We start from the raw sequence: 17,724 nt of genomic DNA, 5'->3' as shown, positions 1-17,724 counted from the left end.
TTGTTTTCTGAGACAGGGTTTCTCTGTGTAACTTTGGAGCCTGTCCTGGAACTAGCTCTTGTAGACCAGGATGGCCTCAAACTCACAGAGATCCACTTGTCTCTGCCTCCCAAGTGCTGGGATTAAAGGCGTGCACCACCACTGTCTGGCTTGCATTTGTCTTTTTATAGTTTGATTCTCAGGTTTAATTCTTATATGGGTTACCTATTTAATCCCAGAGGATAAGAATAGGTAGGTTAATGTACTGGCTGGTTTTGTGTGTCAACTTGACACAAGCTAGAGCCATCAGAGAAAGGAGCCCAAGTTAACAAAATGCCTCCATGACATCCATCTGTAATGAGGTTTCTCATTTTGTGATCAAATAGGAGAGGGCCCAGCCCATGGTGGGTGGTGGCATTTTGGAGTTGCTGGTCCTTGGTTCTTTCTTTTTAAATTTTTTTTGTTGAATTGCACATTTTCCTACTCCCCTTTCTTCCTCCCCCCTCTCCTTCTACCCTTCTCCTGCCCTCACGACGCCCCCCTCCAATTTACTCGGACATCTTGTCTTTTTCTCTTTCCTAAATGAATCCATGTATGTCTCTCTTAGGGTACTGTTTGTTGTCTATGTTCTCTGGGGTTATAGACTGTAGGCTAGTTATCCTTTGTTTTCTGTCTAATATTCACTTATGAGTGAGTGCATACTATATTTGTCTTTCTGGGTCTGGGTTACCTCACTCAGGATGCCTTTTTTCTAGTTCCATCCATTTGCAAATTTCAAGATGTCATTTTTTTTTCCTGCTATGTAGTACTCCATTGTATAAATGTACAAAATTTTCCTTATCCATTCTTCAGTTGAGGGGCATCTAGGTTATTTTCAGGTTCTGGCTATTACAAATAATGTTGTTATGAACATAGCTGAGCAAATATCCTTGTGGTATGATTGAGCATCTTTTGGTTCTATAAGAAGGTGGACTGAGCAAGCCCTGGGAAGAAAACCAGTAAGCAGCTCCCCTGCACAGTCGTTGCATCAGCTCCTACCTCCAGGGCCCTGCCCTATTTGAATTCCTGTCCTGACTTCCTTCAGTGACAAACAGCAATTTTGAAGTGTAAGCCAAATAAGCCCTTTCCTCCTCAACTTACTTTTTGGTCGTAGTGTTTAGTTGTAGCCATAGAAACCCTAACCAAGACAGCTGGAGAAGGTTCAAGTGATAGGTAGCCAAGTCCACAGCCTCAGAAAAGAGAAAGAAGGGAAGCTAAGGTTTACATGCACTTCATTGAAATGGGTTGAAAACGCACAAGAAAAATAGACAAGTGAGTATGGGTGATTCCAGATGGCTGAAACACCTGGAAAAGGATGAAGGGATGCTGTCTTGCATATCTGCCCGGGTCAGCCTTCTTTTAAGCAGCTGGGAGTTACAAACTGAACATCTGTGAGTTCTGAGTTCTACAGGGCAGGTCTTGTACTATCGGGCCTAATGCTGCAAAACATTTCTCCTGTTTTTAGCTTTCTGGGGAGATGTTCACAGAAGAAATGAAGTAGACTGACTCCTTAGGGTAAGATAGTAAGAAGGGGCTGATAATGTGTAGGCGCTTGAGAAGATGGCAGACAGAAGTCAGATAGGGTGTGCCAACAATAGATGTGAACAGTAAGGCATGGGGTTGTTATAGCAACTGAGATGAAAGCATAGCATCTAAAGGCTCTGCCAACTAGGTAGCTCTTCCACTGCTTTGTTGTACCACTCGTATCCCTTGGCCTGTATAGCATGAACCAGTTAGGAGAGCCATGTTTTCGAAAGCTGAAAGGACCACAGTAGGATATGGGATTCACATCTGGATCAAAGGGAAAATTATATTTTTGTCATTTATTCCGCATATCCCAGCAACACTTTATGAATGAAGTAATGTATGAGCATCCCCAGTTTGTCTGTAGGGTCACAGAGAGGCACCTAATTAGAAGCATGAGTAATGTTTGAGTCATAGATCTTTGGAGAATTAAATCGGTGCACATTTGTTTTAATTGGAAAAGGATGCACTTATCTCCTTAAGGGTTTACATAAACACGGATAATATGTATCTGGTTTGATAGAAGAAAAAAATATATATACCGTAGTCAATCATTTTGAGTGGCATAACCTCATCATTCTGTTCCCTGTAAAGTCACAGCTTTATTTGACTCTTCTTATTTTTAAATTGAAATCTAGTTATGAGACATTATTCACACCACTAAGCTGGGTTGATTTATAGATGATAAGGCAAAATGAGAGATGTCAAAGAAGTAAAATCCAGACCGTTTTTTGTTGATACAGACAAGGAGTGCTGCAACGACTTACGGGCAGCAGGTGTGTATTTTTCCTGAAATGAGATTTCTGTGGGGCAGCACGGGGAAGTTGAAAGGAAGTCTTCAAAGGGAACAAAGTGACCCAGGTGTCAGATCTGAGGATTGTAACATGCAGAGTAGCAGGAGGGTCGGCACCACGAGACCTCAGTTACTCTTTGGCAACTGCGTGAGTTGCTGCCTTGTGAGAAGTTAACTGATTTTCTCAGCAGCTCTAAGCGTACAGGCTTCCCAGTCCACTACAGAAGCTGGGTCTTTGTCCTTCTAGGATTAAGTTCTTCATGTGGATCAGGAGACTCCTATTTGGCGTCTTATTTGGTGGGCAATAGATTGCATCCTCTTTTCGTCCACTCCATCTTTTAGAGCCACTTCTCCTTTGGGATTTGCCAGCAGAATCTTTCCCTCTGTATTCCCTGTACTAGGTGAGAACATTGTGTGCAATGGATAAGGCTCCCAGAGAGGAAGGGGTGGGCCTTTGGGTTTAGAAGAACACGTAATCTAAGCATGCACTGGGTAGAATTTGGGGGTAATAGACTCTGTGAGTATAGGATATAATCTTTGCGAAGAGCAGAAATTGTTCTCTCCCCTCTCTCTTCCTCCCTCCCTCCCTCTCTCAATCTCCCTCCCTCCCTCCTTCCCTCCCTTCCTCTCTCCCTCCACGTCTTTCCCTCCCTCCCTCCCCTCTCTGTGTGTGTGTGTGTGTGTGTGTGTGTGTGTGTTACATCAAGACTGGCCGCATCCTGAGAGCCTCCTTGCTTCACATTCTCTTTAGAGTGGCTGGCACTGTCCTTTAATTTTGGGCATCCCCTTACAGACACATGGGCTTCCTGTACTGTGCCTTGACCTTGGCAGCCACTCAGAGGAAACACTCTCTGGCTGCTGTTTGGCTTTGAGGACCAGAGTCTGGAAACTGTCTAGGATCATGTGTGAAGAAAGACCCATTCTTACCTCTCCTTTTGAGGCTGGTGACATACAGTCAGCTGCACTGTTCTGAACGTATGTCTCCAGGTTCTCCCTGGACGCAGGCATGGCTGGGGGAACTTCTTTAAGGTAGAGGAAGGCTCACCTGCTTACACTGATGCCCAGCTGGCATTCGAGGACCCTTGAGTTCTCCCAAGCTGGGCATCCCTTTTCTTTCCTTATCATTATCTGGTCTTACAGGTTAGGATTATCTTCAGCTGTGTTTGGAGTCTGCAGGCAGTGCTCAGAGCCAGGGTTGTGGAAACACACAGTGCAGTAGAGGGGCGTGGGGTGGGGGGTGGTGTTCTGCATCGGCTCTGATTTTAGTGTAACCTTTTTAGGGTTCAGTAGGAAGATGAATGTGACCTCAAGTCTACAGTCAGCGCCTTGTCATTGGGAGTACAGAGACTAATCACCCCAATGTGCTTGAATAGGAGGAAATAAGCAGAAGATGATGTAGAAAGGACTTGGATTAGACACACAGAAGAACTGGCACAGTGGAAGTTATAAATAGCAGCGATGGTGATGGAATTGTCTTCTCCAGGAGGCTTTTTAAAAATAGGAAGCATTTTCTTGGATCCGAGCTGGGTCTTTACATATGGTTACCCAGGGCTGGTCAATTTAATCATACTGGGATGCCTCAAGCAAGCCCAGACAGCTGAGAAATCTTCCCTGCTTAAATTAGGGAGTAAAGACTGGAAAGACTTGGAGCTAGAGAAGGTGTGGGGAAGGGACAAATGGATTCAGGGAGGGCTGTGTGACAGCTACCTGTAATTCATCAAAGAACTGTCACTTTCACCTTTCACCCTTTCCTGTTTGTACACACACACACACACACACACACACACACACACACACGCACGCACACAAACACACATGCACACAAACCTACATAGGGATGTACACTCTTACTCTCACAGAGATATACTTTTCTGACTCCAGCTCCCCTCTTCATTCTCAGTTTCAGTGAGGATGCTGAAGAAACATCATATCAGATCCCTGGATCTGAGCTTGACACTAGCAGGTCTTAAAGCTAAGGGCAAGGAAGTCTTCCCCTGCCTGACTCCCCTGACTTTCTCCGATGCTGCTCATGGTGATTTTATATAGCAGTAGGAGTCTTTGTTTCTGGAATCGGGGTTTTCCCGAATCCCTCTGCTTTCCCCAGCCCTTGCCTGCGAATATCTGGACCAGGATGAAACCACAATGAGGAAATGGGGGTGGAAGTAGAGATGGCTTCTGCCTTCTCCGCCGGGCTGGGTGTACCCTGCTTCATTAGCATGAGAATAGAGAGACTTTCCCGTTATCCTCCCTTAGGGATGGAGTGCACTGGCGAGCAAAGGCTCCTGTTCTGTCCTGATCTTTTAGGGATCCTGGGACTTAGAAAATGACTGCTGTCACATTCTTCCAATCCTCTGAGGAACCTAAGACCCACAATATTGAGAAAAGCTTTGATGGAGCCGGCTGGTGGATCTCCACTCCAGATTTTCCAGCTGTCCCTGTCCCCCCCACCGCTCAGAGAGCAGGATGCTGAGATGGCTCGGTGATGCAGAAGGTATGTGCTTTTTCAGTTCTGGTGCTGATGCTGTGTGTGTGGTGAGGTCTCTGTGGCGCAATGGACGAGCGCGCTGGACTTCTAATCCAGAGGTTCCGGGTTCGAGTCCCGGCAGAGATGATCGCCTGGCACGTGCCTCTTTTGTTTTGAATGCTGTCATGCTAGGTTGGTAATTATATTTATTCCTCCCTAGAGGCTCTGGGGAGAGAAGCAGAAGTCTTTTACTTGGGAATCTTAGCCCTTCTCCTCCCTTTGCCTCCCTCCATCTTCATTCCTGCTTCCTGCCTCCCTAGCTGACTTTCATCATGTGGTGGAGGCTTGGATGTCTGCTACATCTTTCTTCTCAGCTGATACACTCTTTTGCCTCACAATAATATAATAGACACAAAACAACCAAGATGCCTGGTCACAGGTTTTTATAACCACCGTGGTTCTCTCTCTCTCTCTCTCTCTCTTTCTCTCTCTCTCTCTCTCTCTCTCTCTCTCTCTCTCTCTCTCTCTCTCTCTCTCTCTCTCTCTCTCTCTCTCTCTCTTTCTCCCGGTCTCTCTCAGAATACTGGGGGCAGACTGACCCACATGCAAAGAGGCAATGTCCAATTGTTCTCTAAGATAATATCCATTTTGACCAAATAGCTCCTTTCAGGGTCAGGGGACAGCTGGGTTCATACGGAGGGTAATTTCTCACACTCTTCGTCAGCTGTGCTTTTGCCTTCCTAGCACTTGGGATGCTCCGGCTCATCATTCACATATCCATCTGTAAGGTGACATGTAACCATGTTCTGCTCTTTGTCTCCGTGGGATAAACTACAAAACACCCAAGTCATTGCCAGGGGCAAGTCGGTTGAGCTTGTCCCGGGAACGTTAAAGGTCTCCCGTAAGTGTGCTTTGATGCGAAGTTTGTTGTGCTTTACCTATATGTACGTGAATGTCATTTTTGCAATTTCCAACAAATTGTTTTCTCACCCCTGGCATCCCTCATTAACTTCTGCCAGCTTTCCAGGTCTCATCTGACAGGCTGCATTCAATGAGATTGGGAGCCTGGACTGACTGAGCTGACTGGGGTTTCTATTTGGAGCTGGCCTGGCTCCCTGCCTTGCGCATTTGCTGCTGGTCTAGATGGCACTGCCCTTGCCAAGAACTGACCTCCACCTCAGGTGATCCTGAGAAACTTGAGAAGACACCTCCCCTCGCCTCCTGGCGAAAGTCAGCATCTCTCCCACGTGGGACTTCTTGGGAAGGAGACCAGAGGACACAGCCATCCAGTTGCACTCTGAGGATGCTGGGGCAGGAGGAAGGAGTGTGCATATTTGGACATAAACAAACCATGTTAAGGGTTGTGGAACTGAGAACACAGAATAAAACTGTGGATGGAGGTGTGTGCTTTCTTCTCTGAAATAGGCAGATTTGCAGGAAGTTGAAACTAATGTCCATCTTTTGAAGCAGCCATATTTTAAAGGGACTGAAGATTCTTGTAGTTAGAGCTGACATAACTCCACCTTTCCGAGTTATCTTACAGAATGCCAGTTACATGTACCACATCAGTCCTTTGGGTTCAAAGTTGAGGCCGGACATTCCCCGCAAATCCCTTCATGGAACTTTCTTTGTTTTTCAGTTGACATATTATTTCTTATTTGTTTTGAACTCTAAGCTGAAAGATAATATTACTGTATGTGGAGAAAGGGGTATGAGGAAGTGGAGGGAGTTTGGGGAAGGGATGAGTCATATTTTCCAACCACAGTCTCAGTCTGACCTATGTCTTTCTCGTTTCCTATCTCATATCTCTGGCTGGGAACCGTAAAAGTTCAGAGGGTGGAAGGAGGCTCTCTCCATGTGTGCTGTCAAGTGTCAGAGCAAGGACGTGGGTTCATTCAACAACATTGTAAGATCCTCATGGCTAGAAAAGTCACAAGATTAATAGTTGGGTGTCATGGAATCATAAGGGCCAAGGATAAGTTTGAAATCAGGGAAGGTGTGTGTACCTAAGTAGGCTTTGCTTTGGAGTTTAATCACACTTGATCATGGTGTGATACGGCCCGATCCTTTTGTCAAGTTCTATTCCCTTGGCCGAACTTGAGCCTTCCTCACTGATTTCTAATTTGGAATCAGAGGACCTGGGCATAAGTCACAGTTACTTTCTGAACTTTATTTTGCTTATTTATAGAGACAAGGTTATATGATCTTTCCTACAAATATGAAAATCAGTGAGAAAGTCCATTGGGTATCTCTGTGAAAACATGAAGCCTCTGTTTGTTTCCAGTCTCCTCCACCGAAGCTGCACACGTAGGAAAGATGCCTGGCCAGACTGATGGCATGCGAAGGTCTTGGTCATCACTTCTGTTTGCTGTCATCTGACACTGGGACTAATTTAGGACACATAGGAAAAAAACTAACAGGATGTTCCTATCTGGGAGGGTCTTTCTGAAGACAATGATCCCTCTGTGCCTCAAATAAGGGGACTTTTCTTCTCAGCTAGCTAGGTGGAGACATTGGCTAGTCACTTCATTTGAAGGATCCAGAAGTTTCCATATACTTCCTTTTTTTTTCTTTTTGGTTTTTCGAGACAGGGTTTCTCTGCAGCTTTTTTAGAGCCTGTCCTGGAACTAGCTCTTGTACACCAGGCTGGCCTCGAACTCACAGAGATCTGCCTGCCTCTGCCTCCCGAGTGCTGGGATTAAAGGCGTGCGCCACCACCGCCCGGCTCAAGTTTCCATATACTTAAACCTCATTTTGCTTTTGGCTTTATCTGTCCACCCCCGAGGGATGATGTTTTGGGAACTTGAAGGACATCAGTTTTTTTCCTACACTAATAAAAATTCTTCTGGTTAACCACTTTCCTCTTACTACATGAGAGAAAATTTCTAACTTATGAATATTCTAACTATTGAACTTCAAAGATCCTCAAAATACAAAATAGAAATATTTTTTTTTATAAAGTCACTACACTGTGTGGTTCAAATGCTTTAGCAGTACTGGAGCTGATTATTAATTGCAAAGTATGTGGGTAGATATGTCTTATTTATTACTGTATTCTCAGTACCTGAAATATGCTGGGCATTTGATGGATATATTTGAAAGAATTAATGCTGATTTAGACTGGCTGTGAATTATGAAGATAGGAGCAAGAAAGTGATTCCTCTTAGCTCCCAGGGAGCTGGAACATGGACAGTATCTTCATGCATTAATTCATTCCCTCAATAGCATTTATCAAATATTCACTTTGCACCATTCCCATAATTTCAGGTACTTGCACCCAACACAGCACAGCACAGCAGCCCCCACATCTCTTGTAGGTGTATAACCTTATGATATGACAAATGACAGGTAAATAAATATTGCCATGAAATTTGAGGTGAGATAGGTGCTGTGAAGGAATTTTAGGGATGGGGGGCAGAGAATGGTGTGAAGAATGGTGATTCTGGGGACCTCTTGGAGGGGGTGCTATCTGGGTGAGTATTTGATTGAAGAAGGATAAGATGAGATTCAGAAGTTAGAAACTTTGCACAAAGAGGTGGTAAGAATAAGACATCTTAGGTAGGGTCCAGTTTGAGTGGAAAGTCCATATGGTGTGGTGGGATGGAGAGATGTATATACATGTGTGTGTATGTGTGTGTGTGTGTGTTGTGTGTGTGTTTGTTGTGTGTGTGTGTATCCATTAAGAGTAGAAATGTTACTAAATAATGCCACAATAACTCAAGCTAGTTAAATACAATATTTTCTCACATCTCCCCTACTCTCCTAATATAAATTTTATAGACAATAAAGCCTTCCTATTCTTATGATTAAATTATAGTTTAGTGGTAATATAACCTTCCTACTCAGTTAGCTATAACAAACCCATGGAATGTGCTAGTAATTGTAGCATATAAAACAAAAAGGAGATGTACCTGTAATATTGTTTTCATATGTGAAGGCCACGGTTGTAATCTTTGTCCGTCATGGAGCAGCATCTCCCTGAATGCATCAGCTACATAGGCAAATCAGTGCTGATGTGCTGATGGCTGGCTGAGCTATGGGAAGTATGATTCCCCAACACTGGTGATTCCCCAAGGCAAGGAAGACCTTTTCTTACTGCATTTTACCAAATGAAGTGATATTTTGTTTCAAAGTCAATAACACAAGGTAATGTCAATTCTTGGAAATTTAAGATGTTTCTAGGCATACTCAATCTTTTGTCAGTGTAACAAGATGTTGTCAACCACAGATCTCCTTTCTAAGACTATGTGGTTGAGTTCCAGAAGCAAAATAAAATTATGAAAAAGTTCTTAATAACTTACATAAGTTTATGTTTTTGTGTTGGGCTGTATTCATAGCTATCCTGGGTGCAAGAAGCCAATGAACTGCAGTTTGGACATGCCTGAGATCATAAAGAAAACAAGGTCTTTATGTATAAAAACAAGTTAGACTGTAGGTTCAGATATCAAGCAAAAAAACCTTCATAAGTCATTAAAGAGAAATACATGACTGGGGAAAGGCTTTGTGTGAAGGACTCTTGAACATGGCAAGGAGAAAAATTCTCAGGTATTCGTTGTCTCTACGATGACTATCGTTCCCTCTTCCTCATGATAACAGAAAGTACTCTATTAAATTTTCAAATCGCTTTTGAGGGGGCAATTCCAGAGCCTTGGACAAATACTGACAAAGAGCTTTGGGCTAGTGATGTGTGGGCCACATCGGTGAGGTTTCGCAGAGAAATGGGTCAGCAAGTTGAAAGGTTGATTTTGGCTATTGATAGAGGATAGACATGGTTTGAGATGCAGGAAGGCCCATAGGTCGGCTGGGCCCATAGTCTCTCAGAGGGAGAAGAGTAAGGGCCTGGGGCATCCAATAGTTGTCACCTACAAGAGAAAATATTCATGTCATTGTGTTTGAAACTAACAGCAAAAGGATGTTTCTTCCTAAAGCAGTCTTGTGCTTTTGCCTTTGGTAGTCCTGAAATTACAATCAAATAGGATCCCTTTCGCGTCTCTGTTCTATCCTTAGAGGCTGATTAGGTCTTAAAACGAAACAAAAACTTCTTTGCTGTGCTGAAGACATTTTTCTGTGAGGAATCCTGAGATCATACACGACAAGACCTGGAGCATTAAGGTAAGGTGAATGGGGAAACCATGAGTGTAGTAGGCGCAGCATTGAACTGGGTCTGAATCTGAAGGTTTGCTGCTTCCGTGGGGCCACACACTAGAGCTCCCTGAGCTCTGATTAGCTCACTTAATAAATGACCTGCACAAAAGACAGAAATAAGGTAAAATATGTGTGTTCAGATTCTTGGCTTCACTGTAAAGGCCCCTACACAATCATTTTTCTTTTGTTTTTGGGGTGTTCTTTCAACCAGTCTTCAGATTGTGTGTATTGGGGGTTTGAGGGATTTAGCCGGGATCGAGAACCTGGCTCTTTAAAATGTTTTTGCTTAGTGGAGTTTAGGGAGACATAAAGAAGTGTCCAATACATTTTAAATAGTCGTTCTATTCCAGGAACATTTTCTCCCCGAATTTCTCTCCAGCGGTGCAAGCGGAGATACAGTAGAGCAGTCCTGGTGCGGGCCCTCGGAGCTGGGTTTCCTAGGTTTTGCGGTGAAGGTCATGCAAAGCCTTCTCAGGGTATCAGGCAGGGTTTCGAAGTGAGGTAGAAGGGTAGGTATGTCTGCCGACAGGAGTAAGTAGATATCTTGAGACATGGAATTAGGCTAAAAGCAAATGCCTGGGGAGGTGGCAGGGGAATAGGAGTTGATGGTTGCATTACTGGCCAGGGACCTTTCTGGAGAATTCCCTGCCATGGATTCAGCTCAGTTGGACGCTCAGTAGTGTATCTGCTGGGAGCCGCTAACAACCCCTAATAATCTTGTCTTCCTTTGGCTGCCTCTACAGACCACTTTTCAGGAAATGTACCACCTAAAATAGCAGACAATTTAGAACCAGTTAAATTTATTTTGAGCAAACATGAAAGGGTTTTTTTTTTTCTTTTTCCAGCTATATACAAACTTCTAACGGAGCTTTTTAATTTTTTACTTAAATGTGCGTCTAATGGAAGAAGAGAGCGGTTGCTCACTCCCAGGTTTCAGGCAGCAGGTCCTAAAAAGACCTGTGTCGAGCACGTTTCTCTGAAGTTTTAGACTTCCGTGGTAATTTAGTACAGATTTGAGTTCTCCTTGATTTTATCTGTCCTTTTGAGGTCCAACAGCTACCATTTGATCTCAGATCTTGGCATAGAAAAGATACCTGGCATGCCTCCTAACACTTCCTGAAATGCATGACTTATAAAAGCATAGTTATATTAATATTAAAATGAGTTTGGGGGTCCATGAGCACCCACTTAGAGATGAAAGGGAAAAGAGTCTAGATACAGGCTAGGTGGCAAGAAACGCACACGTTCATATAAACAAACATCAATTCATTTATTCATAAATGAATATTAATTTGGTATGCGCTAAATATTAATTCAATATGCACTATGTGCAAAACACCAAGCCAGGTACAGTGATGAACCAAACAAGATTTTCCCACGTATACATGCAGAATTCAAACTGAACTGTGAATGCAGAAGACCTCTATGGAGACAGAGAGGTTGTGTGTGTGTAGAGGGGGTGTGAGCTCTTTTAAAGGCCATGCAAAAGCTTCTGGAATGCCCCTTGACTTGAATCTAAGTGATAAACAGGCAATGGCCAGGCTAACAGCAAAGAAAAAGCTTTCTCAATAGAGCAATAGCACATACTGAGATCTTATGGTGGGAGGAAAAATGTCCTGTGTAGAGGAATGGAAAACAGCTTTATTTGACTGTGATGCCTAAGGGCGAAGGAGGTTTGGTATGAAGCTGGGTAGAGAAGCAAGAGCAAAACCTTGAAGGGCCTTGTGGTTCCTCGAAGACATTTGGCCCTTTAATCTCAAAAAAAAAAGGAAAACTTCAGAGAACAATGCAAGAGACTAGCAAGATCAGTTTTGTATTTTGGAACTACTTCTCAGATATTGCTGAGAGAATGGGGAAGACAACCACCAGGAACCATGCTGGGAACACAGTAGATGATTCCACCAGAAGCTGCAAAATCCAGGTTGAGTTGGATTAAATTAACAGCTAATAGTGGCTACAAAGAGACTCAGGTGACCTAGTTGTAGCTTCGAAGCGAGATTGCAATTGTTCGTGTTTTGGAAACGGCATAGAGGGGTAGGCGCCGACAGGAAGGCTCCTGCTTCGCTACCCGTGTACTGCTTTCTAATCTAATGAAGAAAGGAGATACAAGGGAGGAAAGAGTTTAATTCAGAGCGCTTGTTTCTGAGGCACTTTTGAGATAGCTAAGGGGAAATGTCACACTTCTCTACGGAGGAAGGACTTACGACTAGACTAGGAAACCGCAGCGTGGAATGACAGGGTAGAGAGGCGTTAGAGAAAGATTGGCAAGGGAAAGAAGACAAGAGGGAAGGGCCATTACCATGGCTGGGGCAGTGGAAGGGAAGACTTAAGATGTGATATGACTGTGTCGTATGTGACTGAGAAGTCGACTCGCGATAATGAAAACATGTCCGTCAAAGTGACTCGGAGGTCCTCGACGGCCGAGATTCAGATGCAGTGGAGCAGGAGGTAAAAATGAGATTGGAAGGGACAGCAGAGGCGGTGGAGAGGAAGAACTCGAGCCCATGCATTCATGCATGCATACAGTAAGCTCCTGAAGGTTTCACTGTTAGATGTTAGAAAGGTTGAGCTAGAAAGTGAGGCGCCTGAGGATGCTTGCTTGTTTGTAACTGTGTACCCTGGGACTTTGCCCTTAATAAATATCATAGCTAGGAAAGTATTATAAAATCTCACTATACCTGCCACTGGATTTCAAGATTATCTATTTGCCAGCTATGAACTCAGGCTCAATTGGCTAGACAAGCACTCTCACCCTGAGCCCCAACTCCAACTCATCACTAATTAAGTTTCAACAAGGATGAGTTCATGGCCAAAGTGTTATGTATACAGCTCCACTTCTTTCGTTGGTATTTTAGTAGGAGAGATACGAAAATATTTTAAGCATTATAAATAAAATCATGGAGAAGTAGAGTTCACGAGAGAGAAATTAAACGGCATATGGCTGCCAAGGCTTCTGATTGCGTGGGAGGAGCACCCATTTTATAGGGGATCACTCATTTACAGAGGAGCACTCACCAGGGGAGCACCCATTTTATAGAGAATCACTCATTTACAGAGAAGCAGACATTTCCAAAGGAGCATCTATTTACAGAGGGACACTCACCAGGGGAGCACCCATTTTATAGACGATCACTCATTTACAGAGGAACACCTATTTCCTGAGGATCAGTCATCAGAGGAGCACCATTAAAGACATGACTGTGGGTATCTGAAGGGCCAGCTCCTTGGGCTGCTGTTGGGAGGTAAAGGGGGGCATGTGGATTTGCATGTGAGATGAGAAGATTACATCTGACCATGCATAGAGGGTGGCAGCTCCTATGGCTGTTCCTGCCCCCTTTTTTCATAGTAAGAAGGCAGGTCATGAGACAGAAGAGCCCAGAGGAGAAGGTGTTCAATGAAAAAGGCACAGAAAATAGACTATTATTTGGTGTGAGAGTATAATACAGCTGAGTACTAGATATTTACTAAGCGGTGCTAAGGGCCCATTAGGAGAAGACAGACTGGCTCTTAGAATTACTTTCAGTCTTCACACCTTTACACACACACACACACACACACACACACACACACACACACACACACACACACACACACACACACACACACGCATGTCCAGTTTGTCTTCATTGCAGTGTTACTTGATTTCTTATGGCAAATCCCCCCTCCCTCTGTGTGTGTGTGTGTGTGTGTGTGTGTGTGTTGTGTGTGCGTGTGTGTGTTATACATGGTGTGGACTTCTCATTTCCGGAGTATGTGTTCAGAATTCATATGTCATTAAAGGGAAGGATTTTATTTTTTAAAAGTAGCTGAGCCCAGAACCAGTTTCTCATTAATTGGTTCAGAGCGCCACCTGCTGGAAGCTTTGCTAGTGTTGCCTCTTCCAAACAAAATCTAAAATCTATATATTCTTGGAAAAGTCAATGTTCTTGCCTACAGCGTTTTCTTGTATGAATTCTGACTTCCAGTTTTTTTCAGATATTTGCTTAGTGATTTGTATTTGTGGATCAAAGCAGTCACATTAAATGTTTTCTGCCTTGATCTCGGTCTTTTAGGCAAATACTGTATCTTGTTTAAATGTGTTGGTTGTCTATAAACCTCATTTGTGCTTTGTAAAAGAAAGAATATAAAGCCATCATTTTCTGAAATGGAGAGTACAAAAGGGTATTAATGGCTAAACATTTATTAACTACAGATAATACAGAATCTACCCTTGTAACATATTAAGAGATGTCACTTAGCAATTTCTTGAATTTATATATGTTTTTGACTACCTGTTTCTACCCCAAATTCATCCCCTCTATGCACACTAAATGTACATTTCTTCATCTTTTGTCCAAATTGATCCTTCAATAAACTATCCTGCTATATATCGTTTTATTTTACTTTAATGAGACAGACTTTTCTACATATGTCTTGCTTTGAACTCACGGAAAGCCTCCTACCTCAGTCTTCTGATTTGCTGGGATTATAGCCATGTGACATTATACCTGGCTTATAATTTTTAAAATATTTTATCTCAGGTTTTTAATTGATACACATTTAATTTTTGTAATTAAAGTATAATTACATCAATTCACCTTTCCTTTCTTCCTTCTACCCCTTCTCAAATACTCCCTTACTTTCTCTTTTAAATTTATGGTTTGTTTTCCTTTAATATATATTATATTAACAGATGTATTTTATCATTTAAAATATATTATAAATATAAAATGGATCTTTCTCCAGCCCACATAATGTTAGTGTTACTTATTTGTATATAACTTCAGGACTGACCACTTGGTATTGAATAACCAGGGGTGTTCCTTAAGGAGGACTATTTCTCCCACCCAGAATTCCTGAGTTGTCTGACTTTGTCTAGGATGGAAGCCTCATTGTGGGAGAGGAGGCACAAACACTGTAAGAGGCAGAGGAATGGGGAGTCTGCTGTGAGACGGTGTCTCCTAGAAATGTCAGGGAAGACACACCCATGGCTTGTCTCATCAATATGGCTGCCTAAACAAGTCCCGAACAAGGATACCAATAGACATTCTAACATGGAAGGCAGAAATCTCATGCGGCATCCACCCTGGAAGATAGTCTATCTTAACCTGAGAACACTGTTAAAAACCTTTCTCTCACGCCTTCAGGTCATGATATTGAAGTGTTTTCAATTTGTAGGTTTTCATTAAGTGATTCATTCCTTTATTTTTCTAACCTATGAGAGATCAGAGATAACTTACTCTAATTACATTCTCTCCTGTAGTTCAGTCAATAACTCTTAATTATGATCACTTTAAATATACAAATTCAGGCAGATAAATCAGGATTTAGAGAAATGCAAGTATAAAATATCCTGGATCATCCCATAAGGGAACAGAGGGATGATTCATTTACTTAACCAGTGTTTGTGAGATGCCTGAGCGGGGTCGGAGAGTCTGCGAGGCACTAGGAGAGGTCATGAGACAAGCACGATCTTGGACCACACTAGCGATGGAGTATGGGAGGGAGGTATCATTCAGTCATCCCAGCTCATGGTGATGATGAGAACTTTCCAGAAGAAGTGACAGAAAGGTTAGAACAAAGACGTGGGATGATGGGGGACAATCCCCTTGTTTGAGGGGCGTGTCCCGGGGCGGGGGGAGAATACCTTTATACCTTTAAAACATCTGTGTGAGTTTGTTTTCGCTCTCTTTGTTTCCTGCGCTTCGCTGGAACTCTGGCTTTGTAAGTTTTTCCCTTTTCCTCCTTTTATTAAGGCTGAGTATTTTATAACAAAGCTAGTTTGGTTAATTCCAATTGCCGACCGACCACGCCCCTTCAGTGGAAGACGGGTGAAGCTGAAACCTGATAGCCAGATGCGGGGCCAGAGACTGCTAAGTTTTTCAATGAGTTTGTTTTAAAACTCAGGGCAAATATCAATAATTGAAGAGTGTGTGAGTGTGTGTGTGTGTGTGTGTGTGTGTGTGTGTGTCTGTCTGTCTGTCTGTCTGTCTGTCCGTCCTTCTCTCTGTCTGCCCTTCTGACTGTCTTGTCTTTCCTTCTGCCTGTCTGTCTGTCTATCTCTGCGTCTCTTTGTGTGTACATTCACATTCATGTGCAGTTGCGGGGGTGACTCAGGTTTATAGTTTCTGAAGATTGCTCAGGCTGGACTGTGGAGAATGGCTGAAGGGTAGGCAGACTGAGGATCAATTTCGAGGTGTGTGTTGTCTGATATGGAGCTGGGCAGGACAGAGGGAGGAAAGTGTGGCTGAGAGGCGTTTCAGACGCTGAAGAGATAAGACTTCATTGAAATAGACTACAGGAGAAGGGATGTGTGTGGCGTGATTCCTACCATCCTGCCTTGAGCAGGCGGGAAGCAAGGGATACTGTGAGGAGTGGGGGCTTAACGGGGTGTTCAGTGAAGAAGGATACTGTGGACACACTGAATCTGAGGTGTCTAAGAAGTACAAGTAGATATACCAGGAAATCAATCTGGTAAATGATTCTGGAACTCTAAAGAGAAACCTAGGCCAGAGATACTGGTAGGAACAGTCAGTTTGCTGATAGCAGACTGATGTTTTTGGAGTGCTCAGACGAATGTGGAATGAGGAAGGCAGACTATCTTAGAAGGAGACCTAGGAACTCCTCAGTTTAGAAACTGTTTCACATAGACGTCAAGATATGAGATTGGGAGACACTGGAGGGAAAGGCAGGAGAAGGGCTGGAACCGGAGCCGGAGAAGCAAAGCTGTTCTGGTACAGCGAGAGGGCTCCTCCAGAGGAGAGGTAGCTGGAGGCCTGGGAGAAGAGGGGTAATGTGAGGGACCAGATCTTCTGTAATTTAGGAAATGGGCAATTGAGAACTGAGGATGTTTTTTTTTTTTTTTTTGGTAGGAGGAGTTTCCCTTTCTCTTTTGGGACAGAACCAGGAAGCAGAAGTTGAATCCCTGCCTGTAGATTAACTGATATATAAGTGGGCTCCCTATTGAAGTTCTTCTGTTGCCCTCCTGAGCAAGGATAAAGTCGCCAGCCGAGAATGAGTGTGCTAGTCACTGGATCGCATTTTCTTCATCCCCGAGGCAGTCAACACCTGTCTTCCCTGTGAGTTTCTCTTCCAGCTCTCTTCCTGTTGAGCATGCCAAGATTTCTACTCAGCCGTGTCTTTTCCTGTCTGAAAGTATTTTGTTGTAGAAGTCGATAGTTTTTCTGCTAAGATTCAATATAGTGCCATGCCCACCTACCTCTCTATGTATTTATCTATCTAAGAGCAGTTGACTATGTAAGGTGAGAAAAACTAGTAGGTTTGAAGTTTATAAAAAGACTTTTTTTTTTGAGACAGGGTTTCTCTGTGTAGCATTGGTTGTCCTGGAACTTGCTCTGTAGACCAGACTGACCTCAGACTCACAGAGATCTGCCTGCTTCTGCTTCCTATGGAAAGACTTTTAAGCGGCTTTGGGAAGACACACATGAGCGAGAGAGGCGGGTTTGGAAAGCAACCTAGAAAGCGGCAGGGTAGAAATCACTCCCGGGAAAGCTTACATTTTGCGGCGCCCTTTTTGATGTATAGTGCTCATTTCCATGTTCCAAATCGTTTCATAAAATTTATGTTTCTCATTGTCTTGGTCCATTCAGGCTCCCATAATGGAATACTGTGAGCTGAGTGGCTTATGGAAAGCAGACATTTATTTCTCGTAGTCCTGGAGGCTGGGAAGTTTCAAGTCGGTGATTCAGTGTCTAGTGGAGTCTTGCTCTCCGGCATCTTGCTGGGTCTTCAGACACTGAAAGGAGGGCAAGTCCCTTGTGCCTTCTTCTTATGTACTCTG

General features: G+C 43.4%; 1 non-coding gene across 1 annotated transcript; it reads left to right on the top strand.

Annotated features, from left to right (window-relative positions):
• The first annotated feature begins 4,872 nt into the window (after positions 1-4,872).
• Positions 4,873-4,946, top strand: Trnar-ucu. Its single transcript has one exon. It is a non-coding gene; the product is annotated as a tRNA-Arg (tRNA).
• The last annotated feature ends 12,778 nt before the right edge of the window (positions 4,947-17,724 follow it).

The sequence above is a fragment of the Arvicola amphibius genome, chromosome 12, assembly GCF_903992535.2.
Source record: "Arvicola amphibius chromosome 12, mArvAmp1.2, whole genome shotgun sequence".
Classification (NCBI taxonomy): domain Eukaryota; kingdom Metazoa; phylum Chordata; class Mammalia; order Rodentia; family Cricetidae; genus Arvicola; species Arvicola amphibius.
The sequence above is the reverse complement of the archived record's forward strand: the minus strand, read 5'-3'. Positions and strand labels throughout refer to the sequence as shown.